The sequence below is a fragment of the Anser brachyrhynchus genome, assembly GCF_964034855.1.
Source record: "Anser brachyrhynchus genome assembly, chromosome: Z".
Lineage (NCBI taxonomy): Eukaryota > Metazoa > Chordata > Aves > Anseriformes > Anatidae > Anser > Anser brachyrhynchus.
The window spans coordinates 43,036,575-43,053,875 of record NC_137697.1 but is presented as its reverse complement, the minus strand read 5'-3'; the positions used below and the strand labels follow the sequence as shown (position 1 = coordinate 43,053,875).

Below are 17,301 nucleotides of genomic sequence, written 5' to 3'. Positions count from 1 at the left end.
CTACTGTGCCAGAGAGACACTCATCTTTGCATTAAATGACCTCAGCAAGAAAAGTCACCTTCAGTCACAAATCGTTTTGCTCCACTCTCCTTTCTCTAAGCAGCTGTCTGACTGTGATTATGGTACCTTTGTCCTCCCTCTGTTCATCGAGTCAAATTCTGCACGTTGGATGTTTTTCTGGGCAAGCAGCAACTCTTGCTTGCCCCTGTTGCATGTCTGGCACACAATGGAGTGGCAGGCATTCACTGTAGTAAGAGTTTTATTTTGATATAGGTAGTGATTAATAGTTACTGCAGTTCATGAACTGTTACTGGCCAGTGTGAAATGTCTTAGTGGCCTCTCTTTTGTTCTTAAAAATCACGTATACAGCTACCTAGGCAATAACCATGGTTAATGTGCATGTCAAAACGAAGGCAAGCAATGAGCTGTGACTTCTGCTTTTCACTAAATCCTCTTTAAGTGTTACCTCATCTTCCCATGCCACCCCCACGCCCTTCATCTGTTCATGTGCTCATTGCCTCCTTGGCCTGACACTGAGCTCAGTAGGTCAGGGACTTCTTATGCTGGTGCTTATTTCAACACTACGTAGCACAGTGGTCTCTATCTTGCCTCCTCCCAGAGTTCCTAAATGCTAGGTTAATGCCTTGCTATTTAGCAGATAATAACAAAAGTAGCGTAAGATGGAGAGGCATGGGGGCATTACGCTGAACTTTGTGCCTCAGAAATGGTCTCCGGTGGGATGGATGAAACAGGGCGGTTGGGAGGCGTGAATTCTATGCCCCCCCCCACCTCATTTGAGCTCTGCCTGCTTGGCAGCCATTTGAAGGGTTTCATTCCTCAGGACAGGCTGTCTGGCCCCTTCCACAAGCACTCAGATCAGTTTCAGCACATGAAAAAAGGAAAGGTCTGGTTGCAGGGAGCCGGGGGAGAGGCAGCACTGCATAGCTTCAGCAGAAAGCTAACCTTTCCTTCCACTGCTCTTCTGTTCTTCCCCCCTCCTCCCTCCGAACCCTGCAGAGAGAGATTAGCGATCAAACTGTAAATCCCCCAAGTACAGAAAGTAGTAAACCTCCCATCCCCTCCCCAAGAGGACGTGTATGCTGACAACAGCCTCATTCAAGCTGACACCTGTTTCACTTTAAAACAGGCTCCTATAAATAGAGTGAATGTAACCCTAGGTGGCATTGCAAAATATTATGGAAAATGCGGCTTACAACCCTGTGACGAAGGGGGAGTAGAGAGAGTGGGGGTGGGCAAAAAGACACTATCTACCATAAAAACCTGGCAGCTTCATGCAAGGGCTGTTGTTTTTAATTTAAATGCTCATTTCTTATTCTATTTTCAGATCCTCTCTGGGATTTTAGGAATGTTGAGACGTGCTGGTTATAAAGCCCGAAGTACAAAATGGTCACGGATGGCTGGAATGAGGCATGTTCTAATGGAAACAAATCACTTGTCACTAAGCAGCCTTCAAACTTTTGAACAAAAGCTCAGAAGGGTCAGGGAAAAGACATGTTTGTTGACTTAAAATGGCTGGATGCAGGTTGTCAGAAATGCATAGGCTTCAATATTGCTGGGGTAACCCTTCAGTTCTAGGGGTTTTAAACAAGGTTAACCACTTTGATGGCAACCATGAGTAGAACGAGCAATTTACACTAACAGAAAGCTAATACGTGTATAAACTAAAGTGTGCTTACTACTGAAATGTAAAGTGCATATACCACTGCAAAACAGCTTCAGCAGGGAACTCGGTTGTGGGAACCACATTCAGTTGTACAGACATGAATGGTCATGAGGAAGACTACCCTATGCCTACTGAATTTTAGAAGGGTCACCAATGTTACTGTAACATAAAATGTGGGATGTATGTGGGATTAATCAGTGTTTCAGTTAGATAGCTAAAATAGTGTAGTTTGGCTTTATGACAATTTGAGGGTAAATCCAAATGCCAATTAATCTGTTAAATCGACTTTCTGTGTTCTCAGTGCTAAGTGAAATTATGCAAGGTTATCATTAAGATATTTTATTTGCTTCCAAGACCCGTGATCAGGTTCAGGACCCCTCAACCAACTATAAATAAAGGACCAGCCCTCATTTTTCCTACGTAACACTTAGTGTTTCTGTGCTAAATGAATCACATCGCTCTGTAATAATTTGTAAACTGTGGATGAATTATAGTCTTTGCAGAACATCATTTTGAATCTCCTAATTGTACTGTAGCTTGGCTTCGTAAGAAAATGAGGCTTATGCAATCTTTCTTTGTCATCAGTCTGTCTGCTAGTCCCCCTCACTAGTAGCTTCTGAGCTCGTTCAGTCCTCAGCTGGATTTGAAGAGGGATTACAGATAATTATGTTTTGACTAGATTTATGAAAACTGCTTTCTGTCTAGAGGAAGAGATGCAAAGGTAGTGCCTCCACTGAGAGAAGGCAGGCAAAGCATAGGTGTTATGGCCAGCACAGAGCTCCCTAGCACAGCAGACATCGTGTTGTGCATACAGAGCATGTACCAGGGACACAGTGGGGACTGAGGAGACGGGTTAGGGCTGCAGTGACTGGGGAAATAAAGCTGATGGGACAAAGACTTGGCCTCCATGAGCAGCCAGTTTCATTTTAACGTTCCTGGAGTAATTTCTTTTTCATACTGGAAACAGCAGCAGAACTAAAGGGGATGACTCTGTGCGGTTAAATGGTACATGTAAGCTTCAAAGCATCAGGCAGGCATTTGGTGTTTCTGAGGTTTACTCCACTAAGGAAACATTATTCTACTTTCAAAGGGAAGAAACTGAGACCTTCTCTGCACAGAGACTTAACTTGCTCAAAGGCACTGGATGACTCAGCAGCAACCAGGTACAGCACACAGACACATTTAGGTGGCTTCTTTCTGTGTCACTGCACCTGCCACGTGTCCAAGCCAGCCCACATATACTGCCTCCTCCAGGACCTGGAGCACAGACAGCAGTGTGCCCCGCTCCTGCCTTTCAGGTGGCTCGGTGGGGCCTTTAGCCTGCTTCTGCTACTGCTGCGAGGGGAGATTGCTGCCTGTTCAAGCCCAGCAATTTCCTGACGTCCACAAAGGTTGTTGCGTGTGTTGCCATGACAAGGAAACAGCTTCCAAAAGCCACTGGTTATTTTGCTTCTCTGCCAGAAACGGGAGGATGTTTCTGCAGGAGGACTGCGAAGCAGGCTGTGGAGAGCTGCGGGGGGTGCAGGCAGAAGTGCTCCCAAGTTAGCTTGTGTGGAGTTAATGTGGGTTTCTCCACAGTCTCCTGTACAAGCTAATAGTCATTGCTGTTTCACACCGCTCTTCTTAGTTTGTCCATCACCCGAAGGCCACTTGGAAACTACGGGGAGTTGTACTCTTGGAAGGCACTCCATTTCTTCTCTTTAGGTGCTACACCGACTGCGAGGAAGCCTGTCGGTGGTTGGGCTTCTCAGTGTCGGTGGGGGTAGGTTACAAGCACCTTGTATTTGAGTTAGGAGCAGCATCACCCTCCTCACTGCTTTGGTCACAGTGCACCACCCAAGTGCTGTGCTGAGGCCAGAAGCTCCATTGCAGACTAAGCTGGGTGCTGGGGAGAGGAGCAAGAATTGCTCCTGACACCACAGCTAGTTTGTACATGGGAGTGCAGCAGCACTGGGAGTGTGTTACAGGGTGTAGGGGGGGGGCAAAGCTTACTACTGCAAATTCCTGCTGCCTCTGCCAGTAAGACAAGCTGATTTTTCTTTGCCCAAATGAGCATCAGATGGGAAAGAACACTTTTAGAAAACTTAAGCCATGATAGTACATTTATTTCTGGGACAGAATTATGCCTGGTGCTCATGTGACTTGAATGTAATATGCTTGCGCACACATACAGAGTTTTTGATTTTTATCACATGGCTGCCAAAAATAACATTGAAACATATAAGTTAAGCATGCCATTATAACACAATGGCACTTCATTACTGTTCAGAGCCGGTCAGGTTTCCTTCTGAATATATCACCACTAGGCAATAATGGAGGAGTGCAGAGGGCAAGAAAAAGGAACAGTGCAACCTCATGGCATTTTATCCTAAATGTCAGGCATGGTCAGCATCCTCTTGTGAGTTCCCCGGTGTATGGTTTTAGCATGTTTGGTAATTGTCTTTCACAGTGTTAAATTTAATATAAATATGGTAATATCAAATTGGATGCTTGTGGAGATTTTTTTTTTTCAAATTACAGCAGTTGGTCTTATGAATAATTTCTCTCTAATCAGCTGAGTCTCTCTTTCCTCTGTAACTCTTCTTCTAATCTTATTTTCATAACTTGCTACTTCTCTGACTTTCAATTAACACTTCATCTATGTTCTTTACTTAGACACAGTAGGTGTAGCCTTTCGAAATTCTTCCCTAATGTGATTTTAGTGCTGTCACTTCAGTTAGGGGCACGGTAAAGACTAATCTCTGCTCCTGTAGCTCTGTTGCTATGTTGCCTAATGACTTTTTAGAAGTTCTGGATTAATGCAGGTCAGTTGATAATTTGGGGTCACATGGCAATATGATGCCTGGAAAAAATCCATTTGTAATCTGAAAGCTCTTATGGGAGTGTTGCATAACTTGAGAAAGATAATAGCTCATTAGATTGAAGTCTGCACAGTGAGGATGGGTAAACAAAACCTGATTAGTATCACTGAAAAAAGGCTATCTTTTTTTTAAGTACTCTTCTCATATACGGCATCATAGTAGCTCCAGGTAATGGTAGACATTTCAAACAAACCATTGGGAGTCCTGTTTCTGAAATCCCGTTGCTTACCGAGACTCATCTTACATGTTGACATGGCACACCCTCTGCTCTCAGTTTCCTTGCTAAGAGTGCCAGGTGTAGCTCGGACATCGAGCCAGCAAACTCTAGTTGTGCTGTCCACTCCATCCTGTCCTGTCCTAACCTGCATGCCAACAGTGGCAGTCAGCAGTGAAACAGAATGAGCAGAAAGAGCAAATCCCATGTTTTTCTTAGCAAGTAGATTTTAGGAAGCTGATGGAGGAAAACAGAGCAGCTAATATCACTAAATTGTGAGTCCTCTGGCTGTCTAGAATATAAAATTTTTCAACCCTGGTGACAAGATTGTTTTTTTCCTTGCTTATTATATAATGAGAATTCAAGATGAGAACATGATAGCAATAGCACAGCAGTTATCAGGGAGTGTCCTACAGCACTGAGTAGTTGGCGTGGTAGAGAGAGTTGTTATGAAATTGTTTTTAAAAATAATTTTGGAATGCTGCCCTTCTTTCTACTTATTTTGAGGTTCATATGCAATGTGTTGAATGTCTACATCCTGAATTAGGCTGCCAGTAGATCCTCCCAGCTGGTCCATCCAGTAACTGTTGACTAGCAAGATCATGTTTCCGTGCTAAAATTTTAAAAATAATTTAATGATAGCTATGTTTAGTGACATCATTTTAGCACCCGTATGACTTCAATCTCCCTTGTGCTTTGCCTGAGACTATACAACAGCTGCGTTGTGCCCATGTACACCTCATAAGTTCAGGCATAGTTGAATGTTTAGAAAGAGGGAATTATGCTGTCAAAGATCACTGCATCCTCCTCTGCTGTATAAGCTCTAGTTTCACTACAGAAATGCTTGAGCTTTATGTAGTCTTCATAAATCTTTAGGAAAAAAAAAAGTAGAGTTTCCTAATGGAAAGGCTGTAGAAAAAAAATAAAATATATATATATACATTTAGTAACATTATTTTTTTCAGGGTGAATGACAGCTAAATTTGGAAACAGATGAGTTCTTCTTAAAGTGGTTTATTACCGTTATTATCACTTAAGTGATGAAGTACACTATTAATATGTTTATTCTGTTAATGAAGAATAGTGTTGTTGAAATAATAGTTAAAAGATATTGATCTTTCCATTAGGAAGCTTTTGCACGGAGAATCTCTATTGTTTAGGGACAATTATTTTTCAAAAGCCTGTGATCACTTGGCTTCCCTACCTAGCTGTTCTGCTATTTTTGTGCAGCTGTGGTTGGGTATCAGTTAGCATGTTAGCAATTCTGTTTATAGTAAGATAAGATGCACCATAGTTACTGGCCAAAGTTTGCTACATTGCTGACAATTCAGGATAAGTTGGCTAGTATCATTGATTCACACAGAGCTGTGAATAGAATTTGTTTGCCTTTTTCTATCAATTGGAGATTTCTTTTTGTCTTTTTAAGAATACAGTCTTTTCATTTTCACTGTGTAGTGAAATAGTATTTCTCACTGCCACCATCAGAACATTTTTCCACCACGTAGGAAAAGCTTTTACTGCAGTTAATGATGCAATCTCCTGATGTGGCTGGAAGGGCAATCTGTGAAAAATGAATATTGACTGTGAGGTCTCATATGTCTCTCTAACTGGCATGTAATAGAATGCCCCCCTGCCCTGCCTTATGTTTGTATTTCACAGGACAGCTAGTTAAGAGGATTCTGTCAAATTCGTACTTTCATCATACTTTCTTTAGCATGGCAGAGATTGGAGAGCTGCTTTTCTCCACTCCAGCTCCAGATTGAGTATAAAAGTGATATATTTTTGCTTTCTTGTAGCAAAGATGTGTGAGCATATTCTGCTAAGGGCCATGCATGGATTTAGCCGTCCATGGTGTCTGTCCTTCCGAAGTCCAGGCTGCAGGCTGATCCTGTATGTAAACCTGGTTGTGCTGTCAGTTTCACCCAAGAGAGGGTAATTTTTTAATCTCATTTTCATGACAGGAAAACTTCAAAACCCATCCTGAGGTCTCCCATTGCATGTGATGAGGCTGAGTGGTTAACGAAGAGAAGGGGTGAAAATGTGACCTGTGTTAATCAATAATTTGATCCTCAGAACCATGGTCCATGTCCTCTGATGGAAGAGCAGTCACTCAGCTGGTAAGAAGGGTGTGTGGGCTGTCACCACAGTTATTTTACAGTAGGGTTGGCAGTTGGCTACTATTCAGTCTGGTTATAAAATTCATTCTGGCTAATATAAAAATCCATTTAAAAAATATAAAAAAACAGCTAAATAAAACAGACTGACACAGCTTGTCAGACACAGTATTATGTCAGGAAGCCAAAAGATGCTTTTGCTCTGAGTTTTCTCACTGTCTTGTTTTGTAACAGTAGGCAAATGGCTCCTGCCTCCGCTCAAAAAATAAAAATTAAAAAAAAAAAAATCCATTGTCAGTCCTGTACATTTGTACAGACAAATTACTTTGGCAAGAGTCTATATTTCAGGATGTGCCTATATGGTATCCAACAAGACCTTAGCTGAGACAGGAACCTCTAAGGTTGTGTGAGCATCTGTGCTAGATGTCACTGGTACAGCACACACCAAACCAGTGTGGCTCTGAATGTTGATTTCCCTGCTCTCTTCTAGCCTGTGCCGTTTGGGAGGCAGATAGATAAAATCTAGTTTCATGGAAGAAATCATGAAAGATTTCTATCCAGAGAAGAGGGAGCTTGCAATGAGAGGGACAAAGTCTGGCACTGTTGCCTGAGTAAGAGGATAAAATACAGTAAACAGTCTGAGGTGTAGGACAGAATCTGATTTGGGAGCAAAGACACAATAATTAGCTGATGTAATGAGACAGCAGATCAGTGAAGTGGCTCAAGTAAGGGTCCAAATTTTTCATCTCTCCTCTTTGGCCGTGGCAGATCAAAGCAGCACTGTCCAGGCTGAGTGATCATGCCAGGGCTGAGGGTTCGTACATGGAGCCTGTTCTCTCTGCCCAGATCATAGCTGATCTTGAAAACAAAAGTAATTTTGCTTCCTGCTTGAATTAAACACTCTGCTTTTATCCCAAGACCAATGGGAGAACATTACAAAGCAGATAATGAATCGTTTTTTCCTCTTTACTCGCTCACAACTATGAGGTAATTCAGCTGAAACAGGAGTTGGAAGACTACAAAGCTGATGTTAGTGAGGAGAAAATGAAGAGAAAGATTTGTGAGTCTAAGAAAAGAAGAAAGAAGGACTGGACAGCTTGATCAATCTCTTGTGACAATTTAAAGAAGGGTCATAAGAAGAGTTCAGAAAATATTTTAATAACATTAACATTTTATTTTACTTCATAGCTTCCTTGTTCTGTTCTTGGCCCTCCATTAAAAGTAAAACATTGGGAACTGACAGAGTCCAGAAAGCAGCAATGGAAATCATTAGAGGGATACTGTCATTTGCTTCAGTGGGAAAGTGCTTATGGCTGACTGATAGAAAGTGCTGTGAAAGAGCCAGTTAGCATTATGGATGAAAGTGTCTTTGTATAAATAGAGATTAACAAGATTAAGATTATTCATTTGCCAGATGATATAAAAGCTAAAATATGTCATATAACAGATGGTATTGTACAGAGGTGAAGACTTAGTTACATTTATTAATCTTCTCTCCAATACAATCATTTAAGTACATACCGTGAAATTTAAAGGCAACATTTCCAAATGTGTGTGGGGTGTGTGTGGGGGATACTTCTAATGCACCGCATAATAATGATATAGGACATCACAGTTAGCATAAAGCACTTCACAAAAAAATACTAGACACGTGTCCAAACAAACTGAAGTAGACACTTGAGTTCCATAAACCAAATGGCCACTGCAGACATTTACCTGCGTTTGTCAGTTGTGTTTCCCTGAGGGCTGATGGTAAATGGGTGATTTCATGCAATATGAAATATCAGGTGCTTAAGTTATTCCACTTATTCACCTGATTTGCCTGTGCAACTGTAGCTACCTTGACAGCTGGCTGCAATTCTAGGTAGAGAATCCTCAGAGCAGTAACTCTTAAAAAAGTGGCAGTGTGCTTAAAAATGAGTAAACGTGGAGACAGAGCTTCTGTAGCTGCGCTGGCCAACTCAGCGTAGTTTCATAATTTTCGCTGATCACCTCCTGTCTTCTTCCATCATATCCGAAGACAGGTCATTTCATGAAATAGGATTCCAGGGATTTTGCACATATCAAAAAGCAAAATGAACCCATTTCAGATTGGTTTTGCTGTTTCAGAAGGCATGGTCACGTACACAGTCTCAAAAGAAGGTGGGAATGAAGCTAACGTAGAATTAACCACACTGAATAACTTGCACATTTTCAATGAAGTCTTTCAAGTATTCTCTGCTTTTCAAAAGTGAGCAAGGGCCAAAAACAGCCACATCAGTTGTACTTGCTATAATGAACTCCTGCTTCTCTGCAGCTCTGAATCAAAGCCACTATCCTACACATACCACATCATAAGAAACCACTAACCCTAACCATGAGACCAGCACATTCTTGTCTCTACAATATGTTCGCTACACTCACATTAATAAATGAATATAGTGTTACAATGGCTATGCTATTAAGCAACACCTGTTCAATACAATGGAAACAAGGCACTCCATGATTAAATATATTATCTTCTTGACAAAGAACTGCACAACTGTTTGGCTAGAGTTGTGAAGCAAATGGTGTATTTACATATGAAAAGGAATTTGTGTACATTTGATGAATGACAGAATAATTGCTATATATGGCAAAGAAAGGGGACGTAAAATATTTCGTATACTCATTACTGCTATTGCAAATAAGTGGGAAAGGCCTTGATATAGCTATGAAGGTCCCTTTCTTGACCACTGCAGCTAGGAAGAGTGTATACAGGCTGCTGGCAGCATATCAAGACTAAGTTTTAATCCTGGAAATCTTAGCTGCGAAGGGTCTAGTACAACATGTTCAAATCATCCCCTGGGAGTACATGCTTTTGTCCACTTGAGTTTCAAGAGTCTCAAATGGATGTCTTCCACCATTTTACATGGATATCTGGTCCAGATTTTAATAACTTTCTGACAGTGATAATTTTCTCCCTTGTATTCAGCCAACACTTCTATTCTCTTGGCTTCATTCACAATCATCTCACTATACCTTTCTAAACCCCTCAGAGTTATGGGTCTCATCACTAGCTGGGCAATTCCAGCCCAAGACTCCATGGATGCAGTGGGGAGAAAGTGAAATGTGTGGGGGACACACAGAGGTGGGTTCTATACCTACTGCAACAAGTCACAGGATGGAAAAGAAGATAGGCTCAAAGGGCTGTAGACAGAAAATTAGGTAAAGGCAATGGACAATGGTAGTTTTCTACTCCAGTTACCTCTGCTACACACATGTGAACACACATACACAGACCTTGAAGGAGAGACTTTTTATGGTAAATTTCCTTTAAAATTGTTTCTCTCAGCACTTATCTGGAGCTGAAAGCCAGACCCAAAAGTAGATGGGCTGTCTTCTCAGCAGTTCAAATCTTATTGCCCTGGTAGGAGGAGATCACAGATGTGATGCGATACAGTTGCTGAAAGGGTGGAAAACAGCAGGTGAAGAGAAGGATCCTGGATGGGTGGGGAAGCGCAGTAGGTTCTTGACTTAGGAATATCCATGATGAGAGGTGTTGATCGGATTTGCAGAAATTTAAACCTTCACAGCTGAAACTGATGGCAGTGAGAACCATATTCAGCAAATACAGGGTGCTATCAAGTACTGAGAATTGTAGTTGGCATCTCAAACTGGCCCCCAAATTAGCTCATGCTGAACACAGATTTTACTTTATTTTCTCTGAAACATGCTTTCCTCTGCATCTAAACATTAAAACAATGATGTTTTACTGTTGGTAATTTTTTCATCTTTATTTAAAGAAAAAAAGCAAACAGAAAACAATGGAAAAATATTATGATGTAAAAGCCAGACAATAAGAAAACTCTTGCTTGCTGGGCTTGAAAGGCGTGCAGTAAATGACACCTGAAGTCACAAGCTGAAGGAGTAGAATAAACAAATATACGGCCATCCACTGGAAGAAGGCAAAGTTGCATACCAACATAGGGGTATGAAACTGTGTAACAAAACATGGTCACATGAACTGAGCTTGGGGGGCTCAGTGAAGAGGCAGTGGAAAACCTAATACTGCTTCTTAATTTGCTCATGTTCAAGGGCTTGATCTTGGGAGTCTTATTATTCTTTTCACAGTTTTTTTTTTTTTTTCTTCACAGTGGAGTTTATGGGTATAGAAAACAACTATGTCTCTTTCTGAAACACAGCTGGTACTGTTGATTCCTCAGCATTCGTGACCACAAACCAAACCTCATACTGTCAGCCTACGTTAATCTTCCCTATGGCCTGCTTAGATTAGTGACCTATCAAAGTATGGCATTATATTATTCTTCTATAAACACTTCCTCTCCTGTAGAAGATTTTTATAGCTGTACAGTGTACTGTGAACTGTGTATATAACATGATCCTCTCAGTTCAAAAGCATAAAATCATAAAACACAGAATGGCTTGGTTTGAAAGGGACCTTAAAGATCACCTGGTTCCAACCCCCTGCCATGGGCAGGGACACCTCCCACCAGACCAGGTTGCCCAAAGCCCCATCCAACCTGGCCCTGAACACTGGCAGGGATGGGGCATCCACAGCTTCTCTGGGCAGCCTGTGCCAGTGCCTCACCACCCTCTATGGGAAGATTTTCCTCCTAACCTCTAATCTAAATCTCCCCTACTTCAGTTTAAAACCTTTCTCCATTGTCCTATCATTATCTGACTGAACAAAAAGTTACTCTCCATTTTTTTCTGTAAGGCCCCTTTAGGTTTTGAAAAGCTGCAATGAGGTCTCCCTGGAACCTTCTCTTCAGGCTAAACAGCCCCAGCTCTCAGCCCTTTTTCATAGAAAAGGTGCTCCAGCCCTCTGTTCACCTTCAACATAAGCAAGGAACAGGGATTACCTGATAACGATTTTTGGGCTAGCTAGCAGGGATCTCTCTAATGAGATCTTGCATAGCATTTTTTCACATTCATTGCCAAATGCTCAACCTTTACATGGAAGTAGGACACGTTGCCGATCCAAGAAGACACAGATAGCATGATGAAACTCTTCTGATATAGACAAGGAGGCCTAAAAGAAGCAGGTCCTCTCATTTACGACAAGTAACCACAATTTTCCTCTTCTTACAGACTCTTGTCGTCAGTAGGTTTGTGCATTTTGCATTTTGGAACATAATGCATAGCAACCACATGTGGGCGAGTGAGATGATCTACAACTACTAGTGCTTTCATACCTGGTGAATAGGACTGGAGCTCATAAAAATGTTCTTTGATTTGTTTGCAATTATTCTTCACTTTATTTAGTAAAAAATTATGATTTATTAAAATAACAATTGTGCTCTCTAGGCATGGTCGTGGGCAACTGGCCCTAGGTGGCTCTGCCTGAGCTAGTGGGGTTGGACTAAAAGACCTACAGAGGTCCCTGCCAACCTAATCCATTCTGTGATTTTGTGAGTAAAGTAAAATAACACTGTTATTTACAAATACAATGTTTTCTCAAAACTATGAACTGTATATGTGCCAAACATCTACATTTTGAAAATACAGAGAGGTGAGGGGAAGAGCCATTTCCTTCCCCTAATTTAGTCACTAAGTGGAATAAAAGAAGAAACTGCTGCACCTCATATGAATTTCTTTTTTTTTAATTTATTTTGTTTTTCTGTTGGCATATCTCTTTTTCCTCATGCAACTTTTCTAGAATATTGACATTTTATAAAGCAGGTAGCAGCAATGAAAGAGAATGGAGATATTCTTCCTTCTTTAGATATCCCCAGAATATGATCATAACAGAATTTATAGCATCAAATGGCTGTAAAAAAAAAAAAAAAAAAAAAAAAAAAAGGGTGGGGGGTGGATTTTAAAAATTATTTAGTTTTCAAAGAAAGAAAAAGTAGGAAAAAGTAATTGTTCATATTGTCAAATGATAAATTGACCAACTAGATTTTTTATGTGCCTCAGATTGGTTCCTGAACAATTGAGGTTTAGTTTATGTTTATGGATTAAGGAATGCTGCATTACATTGGGATTAGCATCACACAGAATAATAGTGAGCTCCTACTCTCATTTGTGCATGTTCATCACTGTCAAGAATAGCATAACTGTAAAGAAGGAAAGATTGAGTAGTATGTTTAACTTTAAATCATAGCCCTTGCCAAAAGAAGTTGACCAGGGTAATGGCAATTTCTCCTGCAAATGTTCTGCTTGTGGTGTTCATGTTATTCTTCTTTTGTGTTTGAGTTAAACAAACTTTGTAGGCCTATTGAAAATATATGGCTTTACTCCTTTGAAAAGGTTTCACAGATTTTGTTTAACAATAGAGGGCATTGTGTTTATTTCCTTAGATCGATGTTGAGATGTAATGTCACAAAGTAAGCAAACTCTTCTTGTGTTCTGTCTTCTTTGGCCTAGAGCATATGGTTAATAGTAGGTGATGAGGTAATTCTGCTAGTAAACGAGTGAACAAAAAGGATATTAATGCTAAGATGAGCCAAGAAGGGCAGCTAGAGGGCAGGAAAGGTACTTTTCTCCCACTTCTTTTTAGGCAGAACTGAACTCCTAAATTCTGCGTAGTGTAACATCAGATACATTCAATGCATAGGAAGAAAGTGTGGCGATAGCACTGTAAGATAGCAGATGTTATGACAGACAGCCTTCAGATGAGGTTGTCAGAAATGTATGTGGCATCAAAGCATCCCCATCTCGCCAGATGTCCTCTTCCGTGAGCCAGTTAGGCACCTACAAGCTGGCTCCCTGGCTGGCTTTTTCTCCAAGGCCCTGAGCAAAAGAGAAAGCTGATTAGCTTGAGAGCCAAGCAGACTGCAGTACTAAGCGCTGCTGACAAATTAAACTCATTTACATTCTGCTCATAAAGATTCTTCCTTAAAAAGGAAAAGTTTGTGATGTGTTGTCTGCTCCAGACATATTACACACTCTCCCTCCTGCCCCAGTTTAGGTTTTTCAATTGAAAAATAGGTACATAGCTGGAAAAAAATAGATTAAAATTTTGAGCTATAGTGCATAGTGCTGCTTTCTTCAGTAATAAAGATTGGGCATACCAAATTTGGAACTGAAATGCACAGGGAGTTTCCACCCCTTATAAACCTTACCCAGCAATACTCTGCTTATTAGGCAGACAAAATGAAACCAGGGTAAGACCATTAGAGAGTAGCATACATAAGTCCATCATCTGTAGAAAGGTAGGTAATGTATCTTACCTAACATTATCACGTACTATGTTTTTCAGTCTTTGTCCCCATCATTTTTGACTTGAAAAGGCAAAAGGCTGTTAACCTTATTTATCACAGGACAGGTGCTCCTTCTTTTCCCCTCCCATGTTTCTCAAGATTATTTAAATTAGGTTATACCGATTTTAACAGACATAAGAGATGTCATATTGAAAACCCTGATGACAAAGTCCTGTGCTGGTTTCATTTACACAGATAATGGCAATACAATGTTGTATGCATGCTGCAGCCAGCAGACCTGGATCATGTTCTGAGCAGGTCAAGGGCCGGTTCTTTGTGTAAGAAACTAATTCAAGTCTTTCTGTTTATTTCCTTTTTCAGCTCTCCTGTAAGGCTGCTAGTGATGGTACATTTTGTATTGCACTGAAATCACAAGCACATCTTGGTAGGGCATATATTGTACTCTTTATAGTTATCACAATGACAGCTGCTAAAGGCCTAAGAGCCTACTGCCCTAGCAAGTGCCTTTAAAAGTGTGTTAACTAGTTTAAGTTGGCAATTTCCCAAAAAGTAGCCACATAGAATATATAGCTGTATATATATATATATGTAGCCATAGATAGATAGATAGATATGATAAATTTATTTAGCCCCACATACATTTATGCATGGATATGTAATTTTGTATTTAAACTCTTCCTAGTGATTTTTCCAATGATTTCTTCCAGTGGACACAGTAGTGTGATAATTGCATAGAGATTTGTTTTCAGTTTCCCATAAGTGGTAATCTACCTTACTAAGTATGATAAGTAAATAGCTTTGCAAGATTTTTATCCATATTTTTTAAAAAGTCCTCTCTTAACATTTATACCTTAGGAATTAAAAAATCTTGACTATTTTAACATCACTTTAGAAAGGGCTAGGAAAGCTGCAAATACGCTGTTGCAGTAAATCTGTGGCATTTCAGAAACAATCAGAAGAGTAAAGAGTAATGATTAAACATTTAATCAGAAGCATTATACTTTGTTGTGTTCTCATTGTAGCTGCAGGAAAAGATGCTGTAACAGATCTTTAAATAGAAAACCTGAGGCTAAATTCTACTTCATCCATCAAAAGCAGCTGCTAGGAGATGACCTAATTTTAGCGGCTTATCAATTCCTTGGTGCTTGTTGGTTGATGTAACTTTGATCCTCTGATGCTAGATGACTTTTGTGCTGAATATAGCTAGAATTTAATGTGAATCTTTTGGATGGCTGCCCAGCCAAGCTGCATAATCCAAACAAAGAGAGCGAACAGTACATGATTCAAGCTACTCACGTGTACAATAATACAAATATATGTATCCTGATTCCTTTGGGCAATCAGCTACATGTCACCAAGCACATATTTCAAATACAATGTCCTTGCTTTTTTAATTTTTTTTTTTAAACAATGCTTTGCTTTTCACTGGAAAAACAACACAAGATGCAGTGAGACTCAGCTGCTGCCAAGAAATAATGATAGAGTCAATAATTGCAGGACGTTTTTAATGAATGTTTTCCAAGCAAATCATTGCCATTTCAAAGGGCTGTTATTTCTATTTATGTAGAGATTAGCCTACACGTTATCAAGGAAAAGGAATGGTTCTATGGTTTTTATCATTTGCTTTTGTAGCATTTAAGGGATTTTTTTTTTTTTTACATTGTAAAATGTCTTTGTCTCTCTTTCTATCTTTCTCTTTATCTGGACAAACTTGTTTTCCTCTTCCTCTTTCTTTCCCTTTCTTTCTTTCTTTCTTTCTTTCTTTCTTTCTTTCTTTCTTTCTTTCTTTCTTTCTTTCTTTCTTTCTTTCTTTCTTTCTTTCTTTCTTTCTTTCTTTCTTTCTTTCTTTCTTTCTTTCTTTCTTTCTCTTCTTGGCTCTTCACTAAAACCATCTGTGACACACATGCAAGTTGCTGGGTGTGTGAGCAATGCTTCGCACATATTTACTTGCCCTACTTGGCATTATTTGTTAGTCATTAGAGATTATGCAGGAGTTTTTCATGTGCCCCCCCCCCCCCTTTTTTTTTTTTTTTAATTTTCTTAGCAAACTAAAGTAGGGATGGCCAGGCTGTTGTAGAGTTTAGGCTGGGGAGGATTTAGACTGGGAGGATTAGACTGGAAGGATTTCTGAGTTTTCTTCCTGGCACTGACAATCATGCATTGTGTGAGCTTGGGCCAGTCACTTAGGGCCTGTTTTTCACACTCCAGTTGAAATAAATGGGAACTGCATGTGCTCAGCACCTCTGCAAACCAGGTCATTTATCTCCTCTCCTTTCATTTATGCACTGATAAATATAACAACCCTCGCCTTTGCATATGCAAACTGGGTAGGAAGATACAAATATAGGCAGTTAAACATGCAAATCCCTCATTTTGATGCACAACTGTCCATTTCACACTACCAGAGATTTCTACATTTGTAAGCCTTGTGTTCTTTCTGGAAAAGAAAAGGAAGGGGGGGGTGGGGGGGGGGAGGGCATAAATAACAAAATCTATACAGACTTGTCAGGGAAGCATAGCTGAAATCAATATGTTTGTGTAGCTTCTTTTCTAGTTTCACTTCTGTTAAAAATGCTATTAGGTTTAATGATCATTTTAGCCTACTTTATTACTGGATTAATCCATGCTGTCAATGTGCAGATGCCTTGGGCTTTACATGCTAATTGTAGGTTGTTACAAGACCCAGCATTAGCTGTTTGACACACTTTTGGATTCTTAGGTGGGCTTAATTGTCCTTCCATGGTACCAGTATTTCTTCACTGACAGTACGGGTGTCCAAAGTGACTAGCCTGCAAGTCAGATTGCCTAGGTAAAAATGCCTGCACTGAGGAAGAGTAAATCTCAGACCTATGGATGTACAGAAAGGGTCAGTTCTGGCAGGCAAGGCCAGGAAAAGCAGGAAAAAGAGTCAGTAATAAGCAGGCTGATAAAAGTCTATTATCATTCTGCCTGCCTCTACTCAAAACAAACAAACAACAACAACAATCATAAAAAAAAAGGAATATTAATTAGAACCATAAGAACCAATTTAATTCAGTAGAAATGGGAATATTCATTACTCCCGTTACTCCAATTTAATTCATTAAGTGGTAGTGCTCTAGATAGAAAAGTTCCTCTGACTCCTGGCTGCCATGCCATGCTTAAGTAGGCACATGCTGGAAGTCAGAAGCACTGGGGCTCTGTCTTGGAACTGCAAGGTACATTACTATTCTGCCATATAAAAATGATCAAATCTTGGAGAACATCCTGACGTCATGGTAACCAAACCAACCAACCAAAC

General features: G+C 40.2%; 1 protein-coding gene across 1 annotated transcript in view; it reads left to right on the top strand.

The window, feature by feature from the left end:
- Positions 1–17,301, top strand: part of LOC308186141 (tubulin polymerization-promoting protein family member 2-like) — a 100,461-nt gene that overhangs the window by 30,306 nt on the left and 52,854 nt on the right. Inside the window, exon 2 of the mRNA XM_080575150.1 lies at positions 6,721–6,876. The gene's annotated coding sequence lies outside the window, so the exon portion shown is untranslated. The remainder of the gene's footprint in view (positions 1–6,720; positions 6,877–17,301) is intronic.